The sequence below is a fragment of the Xyrauchen texanus genome, chromosome 8, assembly GCF_025860055.1.
Source record: "Xyrauchen texanus isolate HMW12.3.18 chromosome 8, RBS_HiC_50CHRs, whole genome shotgun sequence".
NCBI lineage: Eukaryota > Metazoa > Chordata > Actinopteri > Cypriniformes > Catostomidae > Xyrauchen > Xyrauchen texanus.
Genome location: NC_068283.1, coordinates 36266491 through 36287210, shown reverse-complemented (window position 1 = coordinate 36287210; position 20720 = coordinate 36266491). Strand labels below are relative to the sequence as shown.

Here is a 20720-nt window from a genome sequence, read left to right as displayed (position 1 = left end):
TGAAAATGGTCCATTAGCTGCGAGAGAAGGCCAGAGTGACAACTGAGAAGTGTGAATTAATTAACACTTGTTGAAGGAGACTTGGATTCAGCTACTGGCAGCCCTCTAAATAGCGAGAAAATCACTTGCATGTGCAACCAAATTTCACGCAATGCGACCAAAATATGAATTTTAATCAAACTGTAATTTAAAGCAACTGTAATAAGTAAATGTAATAAATGTGGAAATACATGACTATTTAAAGGTACAATCATACAACATAAAATAATTTCACTTCAGAAAACACTGTAAATATGAATTTCACAAATACAAATCTTTGGTAAAAATAAAGGGTTTGGTAAAAATAAATTTGTATTATTATTAAAAAAATTTTTTTTTGCATAGTTGTTTTGATATAGTAGCACTTAAATGATTATTTTTATGATATAATTATTAATTCTATTTTCATTAGGTTCCAACCTTTTTCAAACCATTCAATTTGTATGAAATTTCAAACAGTGACATCAGCTTGTATCATTATCAATCATAAAAATGTATAGAATGTGAAATTTGTACATTTGTGCACAAGCTAAAATGTCATTAAAAGGATCAAAAGTGAAATATGTATATGTTTTAAATTAAAAACTAACATATGTACAGTATATATGAAATGTTGGTGCCTTGGGTAGCTCAGCGAGTAAAGACGCTGACTACCACCCCTGGAGTCGCGAGTTTGAATCCAGGGCCTGCTGAGTGACTCCAACCAGGTCTCTTAAGCAACCAAATCAGCCCAGTTGCTAGGGAGGGTAGAGTCACATGGGGTAACCTCATCGTGGTCACTATAATATGGTTCTCGCTCTCGGTGGGGTGCGTGGTGAGTTGTGCGTGGATGCCGCGGAGAATAGTGTGAATCCTCCACATTCACTATGTCTCCACGGTAACACACTCAACAAGCCATGTGATAAGATGCACAGATTGACAGTCTCAGACGCGGAGGCAACTGAGATTCGTCCTCCGCTACCCGGATTGAGGTGCATCACTACGCCACCACCAGGACTTTGAGTGAATTGGGAATTGGGCATTCCAAATTGGGGAGGAAAGAAAAAAATAAATGATGGTGCCCCCTTCTCAGTTTTCTTATTATTGTTTTTAGTTTTCAATTGCATTACGCTTACATGTTGTCAAAAGTCTGGCGAGCAAAAGCAAAAATGTACTAGACAATGGCGATTAATTCTCCAATGTGTCTGTTGAGGATTGACTGGTCACACACACAGTCTAGTATCTTTTTGTGGGTCAGTAATCTAGCTGTTATGCATTATTTTCAGGCAGCTAAAGCCATTTAGGGCAGTAAAAGATGCAGTACAAGTTTTCACCAGTTGGAACCACCATACAAGAGCCAACTCAGTAGCAGACAAGGGTAGGCTAGGGAACAGGAGATGTCCCAAACTTAATTTGAAGCCACAATTTTCCAAATTGAGTGTTCTGGTACTAAGCCACCAGCTCTCTGAACTCATTAAACACATCCACTCTGACTTGATGTCTTTCCTAACAGCGCAGAAAAGCAATCTGGTCCCATAGAATCACATTACTGTACCTACTTTTTTGCAAAATGATTTTCCTTGTTGTACATATCACTACAGTTTCTTTGAGAAAATAACACTAGAGGCTCTAAAATAATTTTTATTCCCTTTCATACAAATCACAAGTAAAACAGCAACTATAAGTAAGGCATTTGTGGGTTGACTTATCAAAGAGTGTTAACATAGTGACACTTGTTGTAATTGTTTTGAGCACTGCCAGATTAGCTCAACTAAATGTGTGAGTTTGGGGCTGGACTATTTGTTTATCCAAACAACAATAGACTGACAGAGAGCTTGGGAACATCATCAGTTTTGGTTTTCCGTTTGGCACTGCAAATGCCACAGAAATTACACAACATTAAGTACTGTTGAGAGTCATCCTCTTCTGCAAACTATTTTCTCTATCGCCTTGGGCGGCACTAACTGCGCAGCTAAAGCAGCAGTTTACACCGCTAAATTCATGAATCATGTTCTCCTTTGGAGAGACAGTGGCACTGAAGCCACACAAGCATGCGGGTGTATAACTATGAATTTATAATACTTGTGAACTGAGACAGATAATCTTGCTCTGGAAACATAGTACCAATTTACCACAAGTCTTCAAAGAGCACTTGATTTCTCGTTTGAGTTTGTAAGACACCAGCTGAAAACAGCTTCCTGTTGAGGGTCTTCTTTGATTTTAAAAGTGTTTGCAAGGCAGCACTATGTTGATATGCCTCAAACACTTTGGTTAGGGTTTTCTCAACACACTAAACCCGAAGTATTAGACTGCTGCAATGAATTAAGGAATTTGAGATTAAAATAGGAAAAATATCCCATTGACCAACGTTAAAGGAATGTAACCATTGGTGTTCTTTCTTACATCTATATGCATACTGATTTATGATAAGTCTTGTCTTTCTTTTACCTTTCTTCCATTTTTAGCAATTTATAAACTTTGCATTGCACAATTATTGTGCACAGCCAACCGAAAACAAATGTCACGGCCATTGCAAAGCGGCTTGCATGTGGCATTTCATTTACTCCGAAAAAGCCTAAAACCTCAACTTACCAAGTACTTTAATGCTATTCTTTTGCTGCCTCGCAAACACTGGTATTTCTTTCTTAATATGCAAATCTAGTAATTTTTTTCTCCTTACTGAAGATCCTGACTCTCAAGTGCTTCACAAAGCTCAATTAGTATGATATTGTCAAGTTATCTCTTTATGACAAAAAGAGGTCAAACATTTTTGGAAATATGTTTCTTTCAGTCATGTTGAAATCTGACAGGATTTTCCTCTACATTTGACCCATGTTGCTCAATACAAATGCTGAACGAAACACAGAACTGTGTTTTTTTAAATAAAGTATGACCTCATCTCATCAATATTACCTCAAAAACTGCTGGTCTACCAAATCAAATTCGTAGTGCAGTCGTGTAAAGTCAGCAATGAGCGATCACCCATCTGTTTTTCTGTGTGCCTGGTGTCAACTTCTATTTTCCTCTAATTTTTGTTTAGTCATATTTAACTTCCTCAGGCCACCCCATCTGACTGAGCTTGTGTCTTTCACAACCACTCTCTTCTTCTTTCATTTCATCTCCCCCTTTTCATCTACACACAATTTACAAGCATATAATTCTCTTATCCCTTCATTTAACTCCATCAAATTTCCCCAAATAGCAAATAAAATCCACTGTTTCCACCTGCACAGTTCATTTACTTTTGATATGATCTTGTCTGCTGGGGAAAACTCAGTGCTTCTAGTAGGCTTTTGAAACATACTAGCTGGTTTGTTGCTGGAACCAGTGGAAATCCAGCCAAAGTGCTAGAAATTATTTTATTAATAAGCATTTTAGTCTTGTTTTCCACTAAAAGCTTCTAAACATCCTTAAAATAAGATAGATTCAATTGAGAAGCAAAATTGCACAAGATAATTGAGACCTGCTTTCAGAGAATAATTGGCAAATAGTTTTATCCAGCCTGATCTCATAAACATTATGTGACTGTGGCAATTTTTATTTGCAGAACAATATTATATGCCTTCTTACACATTTGGCTGCAGTTTCCCAGTGAAATGTCCAAAGGCGAGTAAAAGTGTGTTGAGATCTGACAAGGTTTTTATGGTGAATACTAGGAGGTTTTAATGAGTAAAACGTATCTCCCTGACCTAAAACTTAACCTGAACCTAACCAATTGTGACCTAAAATCAAATGATAGGTAGACACAAAACAGACAACAGTGTCCTAAAAGCAAATGCAACATGAAAAGAAACTTTTCTGAAGCAACTACATCATCTTGTGTTGCTTCTATGACACTCTCGTCTTGTGTGTCAGCTTGCATGTTTAACTGATCTCGAACTGCATACTTCAGAATCCAAAGTCCACCACTCTATGAGGTGAGCTACCGCAGAAGCCAAAAACATTGGAATGAGTGTGTAAATGTAGGTGAGTCTGTAATACAAGCGTTAAAATGTATAATTTTTTAAAATGTTGCATAATAGTAAAAGTGTTTCGACATCATAACATAGCAGTGAGTGAGTAACTGTGTGAAAAATATTATGTGAAAATAGTACATCTACAGCAGGGGTGCCCAATACGTCGATCGTGATCTACCAGTCGATCGCAAAGGCAATGCTGGTAGATCGCACAAAACTGAAATGTACTTTTTAAATTTGAATACAAATAAATATAATGTCTTTCCTTCTTTTAGTTTCTGTCTGACTTGCACTTGACCAGTAAATATTGACCAGGCGAGGTTTTGTTTATTCAGTTGCCATGACAACTAGGTTTGCGCATACGCACCTTCCAAGGACTTCTGAGAACAGAGCGCGAAATTGTCTGATTCCATTCAGTTTTGCCTAATCTGGGCAGTAGCATCGCAATTTAGTGCTCTGTTCTCAGAAGTCCTTGGAAGGCGCGTATGCGCAAACCTAGTTGTCATGGCAACTGAATAAACAAAACCTCGCCTGGTCAATATTTACTCGTCATCAGAATAAGGTAAATGCCCTGGCTATTGTAATCTATTGTGCTGTAGGTGTTTTGGGTTTAGTTTTAAAACTGAATGATATCAACATTGAACATTATTATATATTTTTTTATTAATTAGAAGATGAATTCCATGTAGGGATACATGCAGTAGTACCAACAAGCATTTTGTTATTTTAAATGAAACTGAGTTTTTTTAGTTGGTAGATCTTATTGAGTTGGTCTTTTAAAAGTAGATCATCACACAAAAAAGTGTGGGCACCCCTGATCTACAGTATCTTGTTTTAAAGATGTCTAAATATTTTACAGAAAAACAAGACAAAAAATACGGATTTAAAATAGTTTATTTTGCCATGCAAAGACCAGCTTGAACCATCTGGAAAGCCATTTAATACCAGCGACCATCAAAAGCAACTTCAGTTGGATTTCTTGCAAGGTTAGATACAATGTACTGTAGAATATCACTGTTTTATTTCTCTTTTACATCTCCATCTCTTCTCTAGGTCACGCCTCCCGTTCATATATTGCTTCATCTCTTATCTAAAAATATACCCTCTATCTCAGAGCTGAAGTGAACAGCAGGTCGGAGCACCCTCACTGTGAACACCATCAGCCTGCTCACATGTCTCTGTCGCTATGGCAATGGCCCGGCTTGGCGATTGTGATTATGACATTGTTGTACCATTTTTTTCTTCCCTTCCTGTCCCTCCCCCTTCTCAATTTTCACACTCTATATTCCTCCATTCCTCCTGTTTTCTTGTGAAAAAGGTGAGGAGATAATTTCAAGAAGACTAGTAGAAATTATCTTTATGAAAACAAATAAATATATGCCTATAATTAATGTTACTTTATAGTATACTTTATATAAACCACATATAAATACTGTTCTCTGTTGTTTATCCAGTGCAACAAGATTCATGGTTGGGTGGAAAGGAGGAAGCTGTTCGGGTGAACACTCCAACGAACTTTAATGCTCAACTTAAACGCACTACACTCTCAAAGTCACACATTACATAATGACACACATGCACACAGCTCCGTGCCTCTCTGTCCCCTACTGCCACTGTGTCCTCTCCTTAAATACTCCAGCCGCTCCTCACTGGAATGCCAGACCGGTGTGGCGCACAGGTGGAACTCGTTCACCACTTACCTTCCCGGCCTCGCTCTGCCAAGACGCCGCTTGGCCACGCCCTACTCGCCACATACCCCCATCGCCAAAACTCAGCCTGCGACTTACCCCACCTCCCCCAATTTCTAGGGAGTGTTGGCACCTCAGCAACCGCACTGCAGGATGCACGTGCGTGGGAGTAGGAACAGGACAAGGGAAAATAGAGCAGAGAGAGGGGAGCGAGAGGAGAGCCCTCGAACACACTGTCAAATGGTCCTCAGCCAGTTGCACTGCCTCCTGGCAGACGGCAGAGGTCAATGAAAGTGAACGGTGATTGATTCAGCCTAACATCTCCTTTTGTGTTCCAAAGATGAAAGTACGATGACACAGTTTATGATGACAAAATGTTACTTTTTTGGGTTAGCTGTGCCTTTAATGTTGACTAATAATAAATATGATAAAACGTCAGAGATTTATCTTGTTTACGAATTCTTGGAATTTTGCCATTCGGTCACTTTTTTAGTTTTAGGCCAATTCAAACAGTCCACTACCATGTGCCATCTGTGGGTCGTCAGTCATGGGTTATTCCTAAAAGGGGAGTATTTCCATACTATTTTATCTCTTGTAGTGTCTCCCTTTCTGTACCTCTCTCTCTCAGATAGAAAGTTGGAATGGACAGCAGAAATTCAGAGGCCAAATGTGTGTCTAACATATGCGACCTCTGTGAAATCCTTCAAACAGAAGAGAGGAGACTTCATAGTCAAAATCCATCTATCTTAGTCAGAGTATATGCTGAGACAGTATAGGGGGAAGAGAAAATTATTTGGAAAAATCTGTGGCTGTAGGAATGGAGGTCCCACCTTTCAGTTAAGTGACAATTGTCTTTTTGTTAGAGGTATCACCTGTTAGCTGCTCTGAAGTGAACCAACTGAACCAGACAGAAATTAAAATTCTCTCATCATTTACTCATCCTTATGCCATCCCAGATGTGTAAGACTTTCTTCAGCAGAACACATTTGCAGAAAATAAGAAAAACACCTCAGATCAGTAGGACCTTAAAATGCAAGTGGATGGTGGTCAGACATTTGAATCACCAAAAAGAATAGACAGTCAGCATAAACTTCATTTATATGACTCCAGCAGGTAAATTAATGTCTACTATTGCTTTGGTGTGAAAAATATCAATATCAAAAGATCAAAAGATTCTTTACTCAGAATGGTGCATTTGTGTGCTTATCCTGAATGTCTCAACGAGTGGAGAACGTAAGGGTACGACCATAACATGCCAACATGAATTCATCAAACGAGAGGCCACGTGAACTCAGTGCTCTAGTGAATGCACACTGCTGCTGAATGCAAGTGATGGTTTATAGTTAAAAAGTACATAAATATTGATCTTTTTAGCACCAAAAGCATTTCGCATTAGAAGACATTCATTTAACCACTGGAGTCATATGGACGACGCTTATGCTGACTGTCTGTGATTAGCTTCAAAGGTCTGATCACCATCCACTTGCATTTTAAGGACCTACTGAGCTGAGATATTTTTCAGTTCCCTGTCTGTCGCTCACTTCGATGTTGTATTGAAGAAGCAACACTAGGGGTCTCTCTTGAGAGCCTTTCACATCTCTGATCTATGAGAAAAGGCCAATGAGAAATTGGCAGACAGAATTTGCATGTCCCGCCCCCGGACATACGGGTATAAAGGGAGGGAAATGCGTCTGTTTCATTCAGGATTTTTCTGAGGAGCCGACAAAGAGGTTCGGCCGCAACAGTGGCTCGATTCAGCGACGTGGCCGGGAGGACACAACTTCTCGTTCCCTCCATCAGGGAACGGAGGTTACGTCCGTAACCTAGACATTTTTCTTCAAATGTGTCCTGCTGAAGAAAGAAAGTCATACACATCTGGGATGGCACGAGGGTGAGTAAATGATGAGAGAATTTTCATTTTTGGGTAAACTATCCCTTTAAAGGTCCATTTCACAGCCACTTGAATCTTGTGGCTCACTTCCTGTCAGAAACATAGTCATTAATCTGAGACAGAAATTGAAAAAAAGAAGAAAAATGAAGCCAGAAAGATTTGTGTACCTTACTTCACAGATCTGCCCTACAAAACATGTCAAGGGTATGACACACTAAAAAGAATAAGTGACACAAGTTGACAAATAATCCTGCTAACATTAGCCAGATGCTATTTTGTGTGTATTTCAGACACCGGCATGCACATACACACAAATGCAGTGTGTGCTTGTGGAATGCTGTTGTTCTACTGTGTCTGGATTCTCTAGCCAAGCCTGGCTCATAATTCTATAGTCTCTCTGGTACGCAGGAGACAGTGCAGTGTGTTAACGTAGCAGCAAGCAGCTCCCCTCCCTCACACTGACAAACCTTAATTTTGCGGCATGTCTACATCCTTAAAGGAATAGTTCACCCAAAAATTATCCTCTCATTATTACCTCACCCTTATTCCGCATCAAACTCACATGACTTTTTTTCTTCTGCTGAACACAAAGGAAGATGTTTTGATGGCCATAGGATGTGAAAATATCCATACAATGCAAATCAATGGGTCCAACACGTTCAAGCTCCAAAAAGGACATAAAGGCAGCATAAAGATAAACCATGTGACTCAAGTAGTTTAATCCTTGTCTTTTGAAGTGATATCGGTTTTGTGTGAGAAACTGACTAAAAATAACTGTTTTTTCAATCTAAATCTTGCCATTTTGCTGATGCTAATGTCTCAAATTGGCCAAAAATCTGGCACATGTGTGCTTTGGTTATTTTTAGCAGACCTGATTTTACCCAAAAGGGACTTGCAGAGATCATCCACTTGGAGTAGTACACTGTAGATTTAAGTGACAATAGTCACAGAGAATGGATCACACCTAACCCAAATCCTAAACCATCACCTGGGTTTTTACAAGGCCAGGTCTTTAATCGCACTTCAGGGCACATATTCAGAAACCTAAATATAGTAAAAAAGAAGTATGTGTGGTTGTGTGTATGTGCTAGTGTGTTCCTCTGGTTTCTTTGAGCAAGCATCTGTGCATACTCCTTTCTCTCTCAAAGCCACGGTGAAAATCATCCTCTCTAAGCACTGTTTTTACACTCCCTGCCTGGTTGCTATGGAGATCATCTTTACATGCAGACTGATACACACTCCACATGCACACACACACACAAACACAGACACTAACACAAAAATGACACAGGCCCACACATGAGAAACCCCCCCTGGCATTCTGATAGGTTGTGACAAATATTCTCAGCCACCTGAATTTGTCTAATAATTAAAACACTGCAAAATCACACACGTGATTCAACTGCAGGGCGGTCTAGAGAGTCTATCCTCACTGACAGGACAAAAAGAGAGAGGGAGTAGCAGGGAAACATTGCAGGGAGGTCAGAAAATGGCAGACAATGAACAATCCCTTTATTTCCCTTCCTGTTTGATATTCATATAATGCAGATTAACTCATCTGCATATAACATGGTGGGTCGTCCTCCTCTTTTTGAAGTTTCATTCTAATTTATTCCTTTGACTACTGTTTAACATTGGATAACAAATCTTAAACATTTCTGAAATATGCAAATTTATGAGTCAGACACATGTTGAGGTTTAAATATTTAGAAATAAATCCACATTGATTAATGATATAACTATAGCTATAACTATATAAGTCATTATTGACTCCAGATGTTCCTGTCCATGACAGCAAACGATGATGCAAAATGACCAGGGGTAGCCCATGACTCTCTTTAGACATTTCTAACTGTTCCTGTAAGTTGTCAACAGATTTCTTCATCTGCTCGGATGAAGACAAGAACTTTAGTTTAATTTTCTGTCCAAATTGATAACATTTTCTGACTCCCAAGTCACAGCCATTAAACGTCACAGAATTAAAAATGTTCATCTTCATCAGAACGTTGTGACTAGCCAAAAGTAGACCACACATAGCGCATCCTGTCCTCGTACTGTACATGCTCAAACTTTGAATCTTCTGGCTTTGTTACATAGCATCAAATCAAAACTTTTGCAGTAGTTTTAAGTTTAGTCCAAAATATTTATATATAAAAGTCTTTATTTTGAATGGAATTCTAGCCTACTGCTTAATGTATAAGGCACAGTACAGGTCAATGCTACCTACAATTTATTGTAATAGTATGTGAAACAGTATGGAATATGCAACAATAAACATTTCAATCCATAGTATGCTACATCATCACATGACTGGTTATTTTGCATTTGTAGCTAATGGCAGACAATCAAATAACGAGTCAAGAAAAAGATGTTAGAAAGGTTGGTATTGTTTTCACAATTCATCATAATGAAAATGGAAGTGAAATTTCATGTGTTTGCTTTTATAAAAGTTGCGCTGTCAATCGATTAAAACATTTAATCATGATTAATCATATGATTTTTCATAGTTAATCATGATTAAAGAAACAAATGCACTGAAATAGCACTGTGGCAGGGCGGAGGGCGGGGCCGGGTCGTGATTATAGACACCCGGTCCCTTATCAGGCAAATTAAGCCTCTGAGAGGGATAAAGGCCGATGGCAGACGGTGGTGTGATGAGAGAGAGATAGTTTACGGACATGTCCGTCATGTGTGTATGTTTGTCTTTTGTTTAGTTGCTCATTAAAATATTATTTATATTGCCAATCTGGTTCTCGGATACGCCGTAGCTTGTTCCTCGGCCACTCCTCCACCCTCTAACAGACGACAGCCGCGCCTCTCCAGGTGTGTTGGCGGCCGTCCTCCTCTTCCAGGCGGCCGGGCTCCTCGTCCCCCGGCAGATGGCCACGGCTGCTCCATTGGGGTGGACGGTAGTGGCGAGAACTCTACTACGACATATTCCTCCTCGTTTCTGTATTTCGGCACCAGTATAACGTAGTTCAATGGGAAGGAGGCTTGGCAATATAAATAATATTTTAATGAGCAACTAAACAAAAGACAAACACACACACAACGGACATGTCCGTAAACTATCTCTCTTGTCGCACCACCGTCTGCCATTGGACTTTATCCCTCTCTGAGGCTTAATTAGCCTGATAAGGGACCGGGTGTGTATGATCACGACCTGGCCCCGCCCTCCACCCTGCCACAAGCACCAATTCAATTAACATTATACTCTTCCCAAAGTTAAAGTGGGAGGTTAACTAATATAAATATCTAGTCACAGTACTTTGCGTTTTTTTGAAATGGTCATTAAATCTCTTAAACACTCATTCTCCACAATGTTAATAGTGGCTATCCATTTTCCTACAGCAATCGTGAAGCTGCATTTACTTAATTTTCCACTTTGAACTCCACTTGAAAAGCGCTTGCAGTGAACATCTTGTTTTACTTGTTGTGCACGTAAATTATATTTAATCTGTATTGTCTGCAATGCGACGGCAGGGAAATGCTGATGCTTCACTGATGGTCGTATGAGTGTGGCTTATCAAAAGTCCCATTTGGGTTTGTCTTTTACAAAAAAGTATTGTTACTTTATGGTTAGGTCCTTTCTCCATCACTTGATCATTAACACAGAATCGCTGTAGTGTGTGTGTTTCCGCCCAATTCCAACCAGTGTTCAGAACTCACAAGGAGCTGAATAAAATGTTAAATCTAATGTGAAAATTGGTAAATGTGTTAAATGTGGTTAAGAAAATAAACATTTTAAATTATTAACATTTTATTTTCGACTACTGTAATAAACATTTATCATTGGATGGTTGTTCAAAAATCAGGCTACACGTATCCCCAAAATAGCTTCCTCTAATCAAAGGGATTCAGATAGGTAATATTCTGCCATTTAGAGATTTGGAATACACTCAACCATTGGGAAACCAATAAAACCTTTCTAAACTCAGGGTGCGCAATCTACCTTTATGAAGAGTTTAGGTCAACCCCTAGGTGTAGATTTAGGTAGGGATGATAGGGACATATCCCTACCAACTTTCAGAATATTGAAAATGGCCCAAACAACATTTGGACAATTTTAGCACATATAAAATACTTCAACTTTATTATGTTTTTATTTTCATTTAAATTACTTCAAATTCTCAGTATTATTTTTCAAGTTATTGTCCGACGTCTTCTTAAGTGGCGCATAAAATGCATTTTCACGTGCACCTGTTTTTTTTTTTCTCGCCACTGTTCGGGATCAAACAATCATAGTTGTTTGTAATTAGTGCATAAGGGCTTTTTTAATCATTCTCTGGAGATTACACAAATTTCCATTTGTATTCTTTAAATATATCCAGTCTGTGATGTCAAGCTAAACTGAGTGATCTCTCCCTCTTTTTTCCCCCCGAAAATAAACCCAACAAGCAAAGAAACAGCTTTGAAAACAGGACATTGTTGATTATAATCAGAGCTTCACTAAGCAAGGTAAAGCAAAGCATAGCATTTTAAAATTGTCACTTGTGACCAACATTGTCAAAAGAAGTAGAGTACCACATCAATTACTAGAGTTAAGGGATACTTCACCCCAAAGTGAAAAGTCTGTCATCATTTACCCACCCTTAAATTGTTTCAAACCTGTATGACTGTCTTTCTTCTGTGGAACACAAAAGGGACATTTTTGGAGAATGTTAGGGTGCTTTCACACTTGTTTCAATTGCTTGGACCAAACCAGAGTTCATTTTCTCCCCCTCCCCCTGCTGATCTCTGTTCACATCATATTATTTGGGTCCGACTGCATCATCAGCGTGAGTACAAGCGGCAGCTGTTTACCACTGTAACTATGCAACAAATCAAGAAGACATAATCTCTTTGGATTTACCACCAAAACTTTACTTTACACAGAACAATACTTGTATTTGTCTGTCACTGATGCGTCGAATGTGCTATGATGTGATGAATGTAAGCATTTGTCTGCCGCGAGCCCGCGGGTGTGTTGCAAGAGATGTGAAGAATGTGAGCTGCTCTCTGAAGGTGATTTATTCAGACACAAGCAGGTATCAGAAATGCATTATACCATTAGAATTGCGATAGAGTGCCTGCAAATAAGGCGGATTATACGTCATTATGAACCGTACCCAGACCACCTTTTTAAGTGTTCTCAGGTGCGGTTCCCGGTGCACACTGAGTTCAGAAAACAGTGTTCACATCATTCAAACAAACCAATCTTTGACGTCATTTGAAACCGGGTCCGCACCAAATGTGCTTGTGTGAAAGCACCCTTAGTCTCAGTCAACATTCACTTTCATTGCATCTTTTTTCCATACAATTAAAGTGAATGGTGACCGAGGTAAAAATTCTGTCTAACGTCATCTTTAGTGTTCCAATGAAGAAAGTTATACAGGTTTGAAACAACATGAGGGAGAGTAAATTTCATTTTTGCACGACTATCGCTTTTTAACTATTGTTGTACTCAAATCCTGCTCTCCTCTTTATCGCTCTTCCTCCACCACCCTTTTACCCTTTTTATAACACAATCAGTTTTCCAATGAATGAAAGGTTAAAAAGGTTAAATGTCTAAAATAGGAAGTGCAATTTCGCTGCTAATCTCACACTCACAGAGGACCCAAAATGGTGCAAAATGGTGGCATTAATGTACACCATTGATCCAAAGAGACAATAAAGTGATAGTTCATCCAAAAATAAAAATTCTCTCATCATTTACTCACCCTCATGCCAGCCCCGAAGTGTAAGACTTAATTCTGCTGTACACAGACAGATTTTTAGAAGAATATCTCAGCTCTGAAAACACCTATATAAACATTCTTTAAAATATATTGACAAGGTACCATTAATTCCGATCATAAAGCTTAGAAGAGCAAGGGTATTTTTTAAAATCGGTCAGCCGATATTATCGGATGATATTAGCCTTTCACCGATATATCATATCGGCGTATATGTTTACCAATATGTGCAGATATGAAAACTTTTTTCAGAACATATAATGCTTCATAATTGGTGTCATAACGTTGTTTGTCCAGCAGAGCGCCTATAAATACTATAAATAAAAAAATAAAATTAAGATAAATAAACACTAATACAACAGGCTGGAAAAATAGACATTGATTCATTTTAATATCCTATATATATTTTGAATGTGTTGAAACTTGACACTGGGCGACGCACCCTAAAAACTGCACCGTTAGATCGGTTTCATACTGAAGAGCCGCTAAAAAGCAGGTTTTTTTCTCTCTCTCGTAAATGTAAACGAGTGTAAATGCCAACACCATCATATATGTTGAAAGGACTGAAGCCTGTCAACCAAAACATGAGATCATTGATGTCATTAAATGAGTCTGCTTTTTTATTCCATCAGATGCTCCTGGTCGGAGGCTTTTGTACATATTTAGTTTATACGTAGGTTTACGTCCTACATAAATGTAATGGTGCAATGCTCAAATATTTAGTAGAGCATACATTTTGACTTGCCCATTTACGCCACAACTAGGCTAAGTTGTAACATACGTATAGCTGGTGCAACCGGCCCCTGATGTTTATTAAGCTATTTATTTGATTTGAATTTATTCTTTAATTTAATGGTCAACAATTGACTGATACTAAACAGAACTGATGTTTATTTAGCTATTTATTTCATTTGAATTTATTTTTTATTTTAATTGACAGCAATTGACTCCTACTAAACATACAGTACTGATTTTTATTTAATTTTATTTATTCTTTATTTATATGGTCAGCAATTGACTTATACTAAACGTACAGTACTGATGTTTATTAAACTATTAATTGTATTTTTATTTATTATTTATTTTCTCAGTGTTCATTTCTAGAATTTGTTGACAATGTATAATAATAAAGTCAAATATTCTTTGATAAAAATATTTGTTTAAGAAAGCAGCCTTCTGAGTACCTTTGCATAGTCATATCGGTGCAATCCACATAGAAAAGGTCTGATTTCATTCCAGCTCAAAAATTTGCTATATCGGTAATAAGTGAAGTGTCCCCCTCTAAAATCGGTATTGGTATCAGTCTCAAAAATCCCATATCGGTTGGGCTCTACAAGCAACCTCCAGGGATCAGGGATCTACCTACTAATCATATCTCTGTCTGGTGGTGAAACTGATCTAACATGATAATACAGGCAGAAAAGAGCCATACAATACTGAATCATCACAAACCTACAAAAATTATAACAGAGCTGTTAATTAACCAGTGCAGCCTTGCACACAGAGAAAAGGCTTAAATAATCTGATTTATTACTGAAAACATAAAACGAAGCCAAAGGTTATTGTAAGTAACAGGCAGCAGTCCTTTAATCTCACAAGACACACTACTGCTGCTAATCCTTAAAAATCAACCTGTTAGCTTAATCCAACAAGTGGCTATGAACCCTGAGGGTGCTTGACCACTACCTGACTGGCTGCTGTTTGCTTTCAATGCAAGAGAGTGTCACTGGGGCACTCTGAGAACCTTTGACATTTAGACATAACCTGGATGAAGGCTTGAAAGTGCAAGCAGGCTAACTGAGCTAAACAAGCTTACCCAGATGAAGTAAAGTAGACTAGAGTTAGTTCTGTGGAACACAAAATATGCCAGAATGTTAGCCTCAGTCACAGAGAAAGTCTGTGAAACATGACTTTTCAAACAAAGTTTGTACAACATGAGGGTGAGTAAATGACAGAATTTTCCTTTTTTGGGTGACCCTTTGAAGCACGTACTTGGCCACTGGAACTCAAATAGTCTGTTAAATGGGACGTGGGTGTAGCAAGTGTCATTTGGGAGACATGAATAGGTTTTCAGATGTAGGAAAAACCGTCATGGTCTCACACATGCCTTCGTGGCTTCCTGTCCAGGCCACAACGGCTGGTCTTCTTCCACTAATACTAACTTCAATATCGATCTACAGATTGACCAGCTGTTCCAACAATTTCCAGTACACACACACACACACACGTGCACACACACACACACAAATGTATCTAATTGTATTTCAGTCTCTCAACATCAGGACTGCTATTCAGTGCACTGGAATGCTTTCTCTTGGGATAGAATGAGTAAAGCCTTTGTGATTTGTTTGGCGATGGTTTTAATGGCTTGTGGATCAGCAACTCTCCCCCAAACTGTTACAGGAGCCTTACTGTAGATGTATTTAGAAAAGATTTAAAGAGAAAAAAAAAAGTAAATTATATCATGATTGAATTAAGAGATAGACTGATAATTGGTTTGACCGATATTTACACTTTTTTACTTAATCAGTTCTTTAATATCGGGATTACTGATAAAGTTGCAAACTAAAGACTTTATATGTTAAATATTAATTAAATGAGGGGCTTTGAACAAGTGTTGAATTATGCATATCAGTTTTTAGACACTTGAACTCAAAAATAATCAGTATGTATCAGTCATTAAAAAAACAATATTGGTCGATCTCTATTAATCACTCATGTCGTTCCAACCCGAAAGACTTCTTGTTGATGAATGCATCTTTTGTGGAATATAAAGGTGATTTTTTTGGTGAATGCCATGGCCACTTTTTTCATATAATGAAAGTGAATGGGGACTGAGGCTGTGAAGCTCCGAAATGACAAGAAAGCACCATAAAATTAACATAAAATTGATTACGACTTGTGTGCTGTACTACAAGTCTTCTGAAGCCATACTGTAGCGTTGTGTGATGAACAAACTGAAATTTAAGTTTGACGTCAATTACAGGTCGACCGATAGTTGATTTTGCCGATACCAGTAACTAAGACTTGGATCTGTTATAATGCTCTATAATTAATTATTTACCAAATTAAGCTTGTTATATCCTATATATTCATCAGATTAAGGGTTTTATATATACAGTATGTATATCACCAGATGAAGTTTAATGAGGAAAAAAGGTTTTGCCTATTATTAACAAGACATGAAGTTAGAGACACAATGTATGTGTTGACGGGGCATATTTCCATATAGATGCATTTCTTCTTTGCATAAACTCGCTTCAATTTAGAACACTTGATTATCTAATCAAAATAACAATATATGCATTGAAGTGAGGAAGTGAGAATCCTCCGGTGCCACCAACAGATTAGCACAAAAAGCAACTATCTGCACAGATTAATCGGTAAACCTCTAACATCAATGATATTTGGTCACAAGACACTCAAGAGCGAATGAACCAACTGAAGCCAAACATGACATGTCTGTTTGCCACACAAAACTATCATATGACTTATGAATATTTGGAATACAGTGTGTCATATGGACCAATTTCATGCTGCTTTTTTTGTCATTTTGGACCTTGGCAGGCCCAGTACCCTTCACTTTCATTATATTGAAAAGAAGTGTAAAAATACATTTGTGTTGCATGGAATAACGAAAGGCATTTGGTTTTAAAATGACATACGGGTAAGTAAATGATCCCTTTGAAGGGATAGTTCACCCAAAAATGAAAATTCTCTTATCATTTACTCACCCTCATCCCATCCCAGATGTGCTTGACTTTATTTCCTCTGCAGAACAAAAATTAAGATTTTTAGAAGACAATCTCTGCTCTGTAGCAATGCAAATTAACAGTGGCCTGAACTCGTAAGGTCCAAATATCACATAAAGGCATCATAAAAGGTAATCAATAATCCATAGTGGTTAAATCAATGTCTTCTGTAGTGAACTACTCTGTTTTGAGTGTGAACAAACCAAAATATAACTCCTTTTGCACTTCTTAGCACATCTTGCCATTGCGGTCTCTAGGCACGACCATGATTTTAAGCTTAATTACACTTCCTAGTGCTTGACGCATTCGCAAAGTGCTAGATGGCACAATAGGAAGTGTAATCGAGTTTGAAATCATGATCGCAAAGGAGCCTACTGTCAAGATTTACAGTGAAAATGGAATTACATTTTGGTATGTTCACACTCAAAACAGAGTGGAGTCGTATGGATGACCTTTTATGATGCCTTTATGTGATATTTGGACCTTCAGTGTAGGGTTGCAAATTGTGTAATATTTGATATTTTCGGAGATGGTTATCATACCATGAAAATTTCATACATTACACAATTTATTGACGAATCTGACAGGCAGAGAGAGGAAAGGAGATGCGCACGCTCAGGTGAAATTCTCCATCCGGTTGCATTTTTTTCTCAATACCGTAGATAAGCAAATGTACATGATACGATAACTGTCAATTTTCATACCGTGGTATAATGTGAAATCGGTATACCGCTGCAAACCTACTTCAGAGGTCTGGCTAATATTCATGGACATTCAAAGCTGAAATTCTACTAAAAATCTTGTTTGTGTTTAGCAGAATATAGAAATTCATAAACATTTGGGATGGCATGAGGGTGAGTAAATGATAAACCTTTTTTTTTTTTTGGTTAACTATACCTTTAAGTAGAGACAGCAGGCAGAGTTGGAAACTGAATCTGCAGTGGTGCAGTCACGATTTGTGCACAACAAATGGGGTTAGTAACAAAACTGAGATGGAAAAGCAACTTTGGCTGTGTGCCTGCCTCCACTCCAGCTCCCTTTGCTGCGGATCTGTGTTCCAGGAAACTCATCTGAGGATCCGTTATCAGAGCAAACAAGGTGGCAGAGAGTGAGGTGCACAGAATCAGATCAGTATTACTGAAACATTTAGAGAAACACGACCAGAAGATTCAAGGCCATGCATTAATAATGTGGATGCAGAATGCAGTCCATTTGCCCTGCAACCACCAATTTGGAGAGTTAATCGCTGTGTAAAGTGAGAAAACAGAAGGGTAGAGGCTATTAAAGTCAACATGAAACAGCTTTCACATCCCATTTTATCTGCGCAATGTGACATGTTGAAACAATATATGACAAGAAACAAATGTAGACTGGGACCTGTTTTTATCCTCTGGAATTGATTGGATCATGAAAGTGGCCTCTATAGCAGGTGGTTGCAGATGAGAGCTTGGTGACATCAGACGAAGAGGACAGTCATTTCAGAGCTGGAGAAAGTTTTTACATTTTGATGAAAGATTATGATTAGCATGCACTTATGAATTATTTACAAAAAGAAAAACTACATATTTTCAAAATTGACTAGTCAGTGGGTTGCCTAATATCTAGCTGAATAGTAGGTCTTAAGGAAGCTCTGTATATTTAGGTTGGTTTTGTGTTCAACCAACACAGATTGGACATGTTTTTTAGAGGTGTTTACACATAACATAACGTTCAAACATAACATACGTAGCTCAACGAAATTGAACCTCACTAACCATATAGTCAGTTGGACAGCTAATTTACCACCATGACCCATCCCTAAATAATTAAATGAATGTGTATGAAAAAAAGGAAATGGGGTCAAGTAAGGTGCTATGATTTCTAAAATGCCGAAAACATGGACAAAATTGCGTAAAATCCCAAAAATCTATTAACTATAAAACGAGGAACTTTACGAACTTTGACATTTTGGATAAAATTAATGTTTGAATGCACAATTACTCAAATTAAAATTGCAAAATGGCCTAGTGTGATTATTTAAATCTAAAAGGCTGTGATTTTATTAAATATATTTAAATATGAATGAATATTTTAATGTATACTTTGATGCACTGTTATGCAGCACTATATTTGACAAAAAAGGACTCCAATGTTATGTTTAGATTATGCTAAGGATCTGTACAGAACTTTTCATTTAATAACAATAATACCATGCTATGTTGAAAACCAATTGTTCTATATTCATTTGAGAATACTGTACACCCTTTTGATGATAACTTGAAAAAACTTTACATTTAACAAAAATTCTAAAAAAAATATAATGGAAAACACAGAATTTGGGAAAACATAAAATAGATTTCATATGATCGTTGTCAATTTTAGTCCAACTTTTAACTTAGATCATGACTTTTAAACAAAAAAGAGAGAGAGAAAGAAATAATGGAGTATTCAAGAGAGAAACAGAGCATTACTTTGAAAGGAGAAGGAGGGCACATGGCAGAGTGCTTTATAGAGAGAATGCTTACAGAAAAGGGCCGAGTGAGAAAATTGAGAGAATCTGAGAGAGATGAAGAAGTGAAGAACAGAGGCTTCAGTGTGTGCCGCTTCTCGCTCTCAAACAGCCAACGCTTGAGGATGACTGCTAAAAGAGTGCCAGCCAATAAGAAAGAACTAAAGAAATAAACAAGTGCGTTGGGCATTCCAGCGTGACCCTAGCAACCTTTCTATAACAGACTCCCTGTGATCAACCAACAGCCAAAAGCTGACGTTTTCCTCTCCCACACAGAGGAAAAAAGCAGTTTGCTACCTTGGCAGGCATTTCTTATGCAGGAACTAGCAAGTGGCTAAAAGTGCTATGCACAACTATAAAGACAAAGACTTTGACTTACAAACAAGGCCACTGAATACCCACAAAAACACCACAACCACCTCTGCAAAACAACATCAGAAGATTGCAGCTGCTATCTACTTAACGTCCATTACCAAATAAAGAGATTTGTCTCAGTTATCCTCACTTTTTTGGCTGTTCCATAATAAAGAGAGCTCAGTGAGGGACACATGCCATGCTGAAAATATATTTGGTGGCAATTAGCGCCAAAATACATGTACAACCACAAGATTTAATTTTAGAGCTTTGGAAACTCAGACAAACAACAAATGCAATGCTTTAGTGAGCACTGTTGAGTGATTGGGCTTTTAGATGCGCAAAGCTTACCTACATGCACTAACTGAATGGATGTAGGTTCAGGCCCTACATTTTTGCAGGCACTATTTTTGTTGGTCTATGTACACATGCATCAGACGGATAGTTTTGGAACGTCTCACAATGGCTGTGTCGTTTTTCATTGTTTTTCCGTGTCCCTAGGCATAAATGCTACATATACAGGATGCTTTTGTCAAGAGAAATGCAGTTGGAAACTATAAATAACATCTCAAGACCCAATGTCGGTTTGTAGCCTGTACAGCTGGAGTTGTGGTGACTGCCTCCTGCTGAATGGTACTCACAAAAAAATTAAGGAGGTACTTCAAGCTTGTTAATTTTCTGTAAGTTGAAAAAAAATATAAAACAAATTATGAACAAGAAGAGACAGATACATTCTTTATAATTTATCATCATAATATCCTTTTTTGTTTTACAGTCCATTATTATAAATATTGTGTAAAACTGCTTTGGCAACCCAACTATGCCATTACTTGTCTTTATATAAAGCAATTTCTCCAAA

General features: G+C 37.9%; 1 protein-coding gene across 2 annotated transcripts in view; it reads right to left on the bottom strand.

Annotated features, from left to right (window-relative positions):
- The window catches only part of LOC127648259 (neurabin-2-like), a 66914-nt gene that overhangs the window by 29986 nt on the left and 16208 nt on the right, over positions 1 to 20720 (bottom strand). The window lies entirely within an intron of this gene.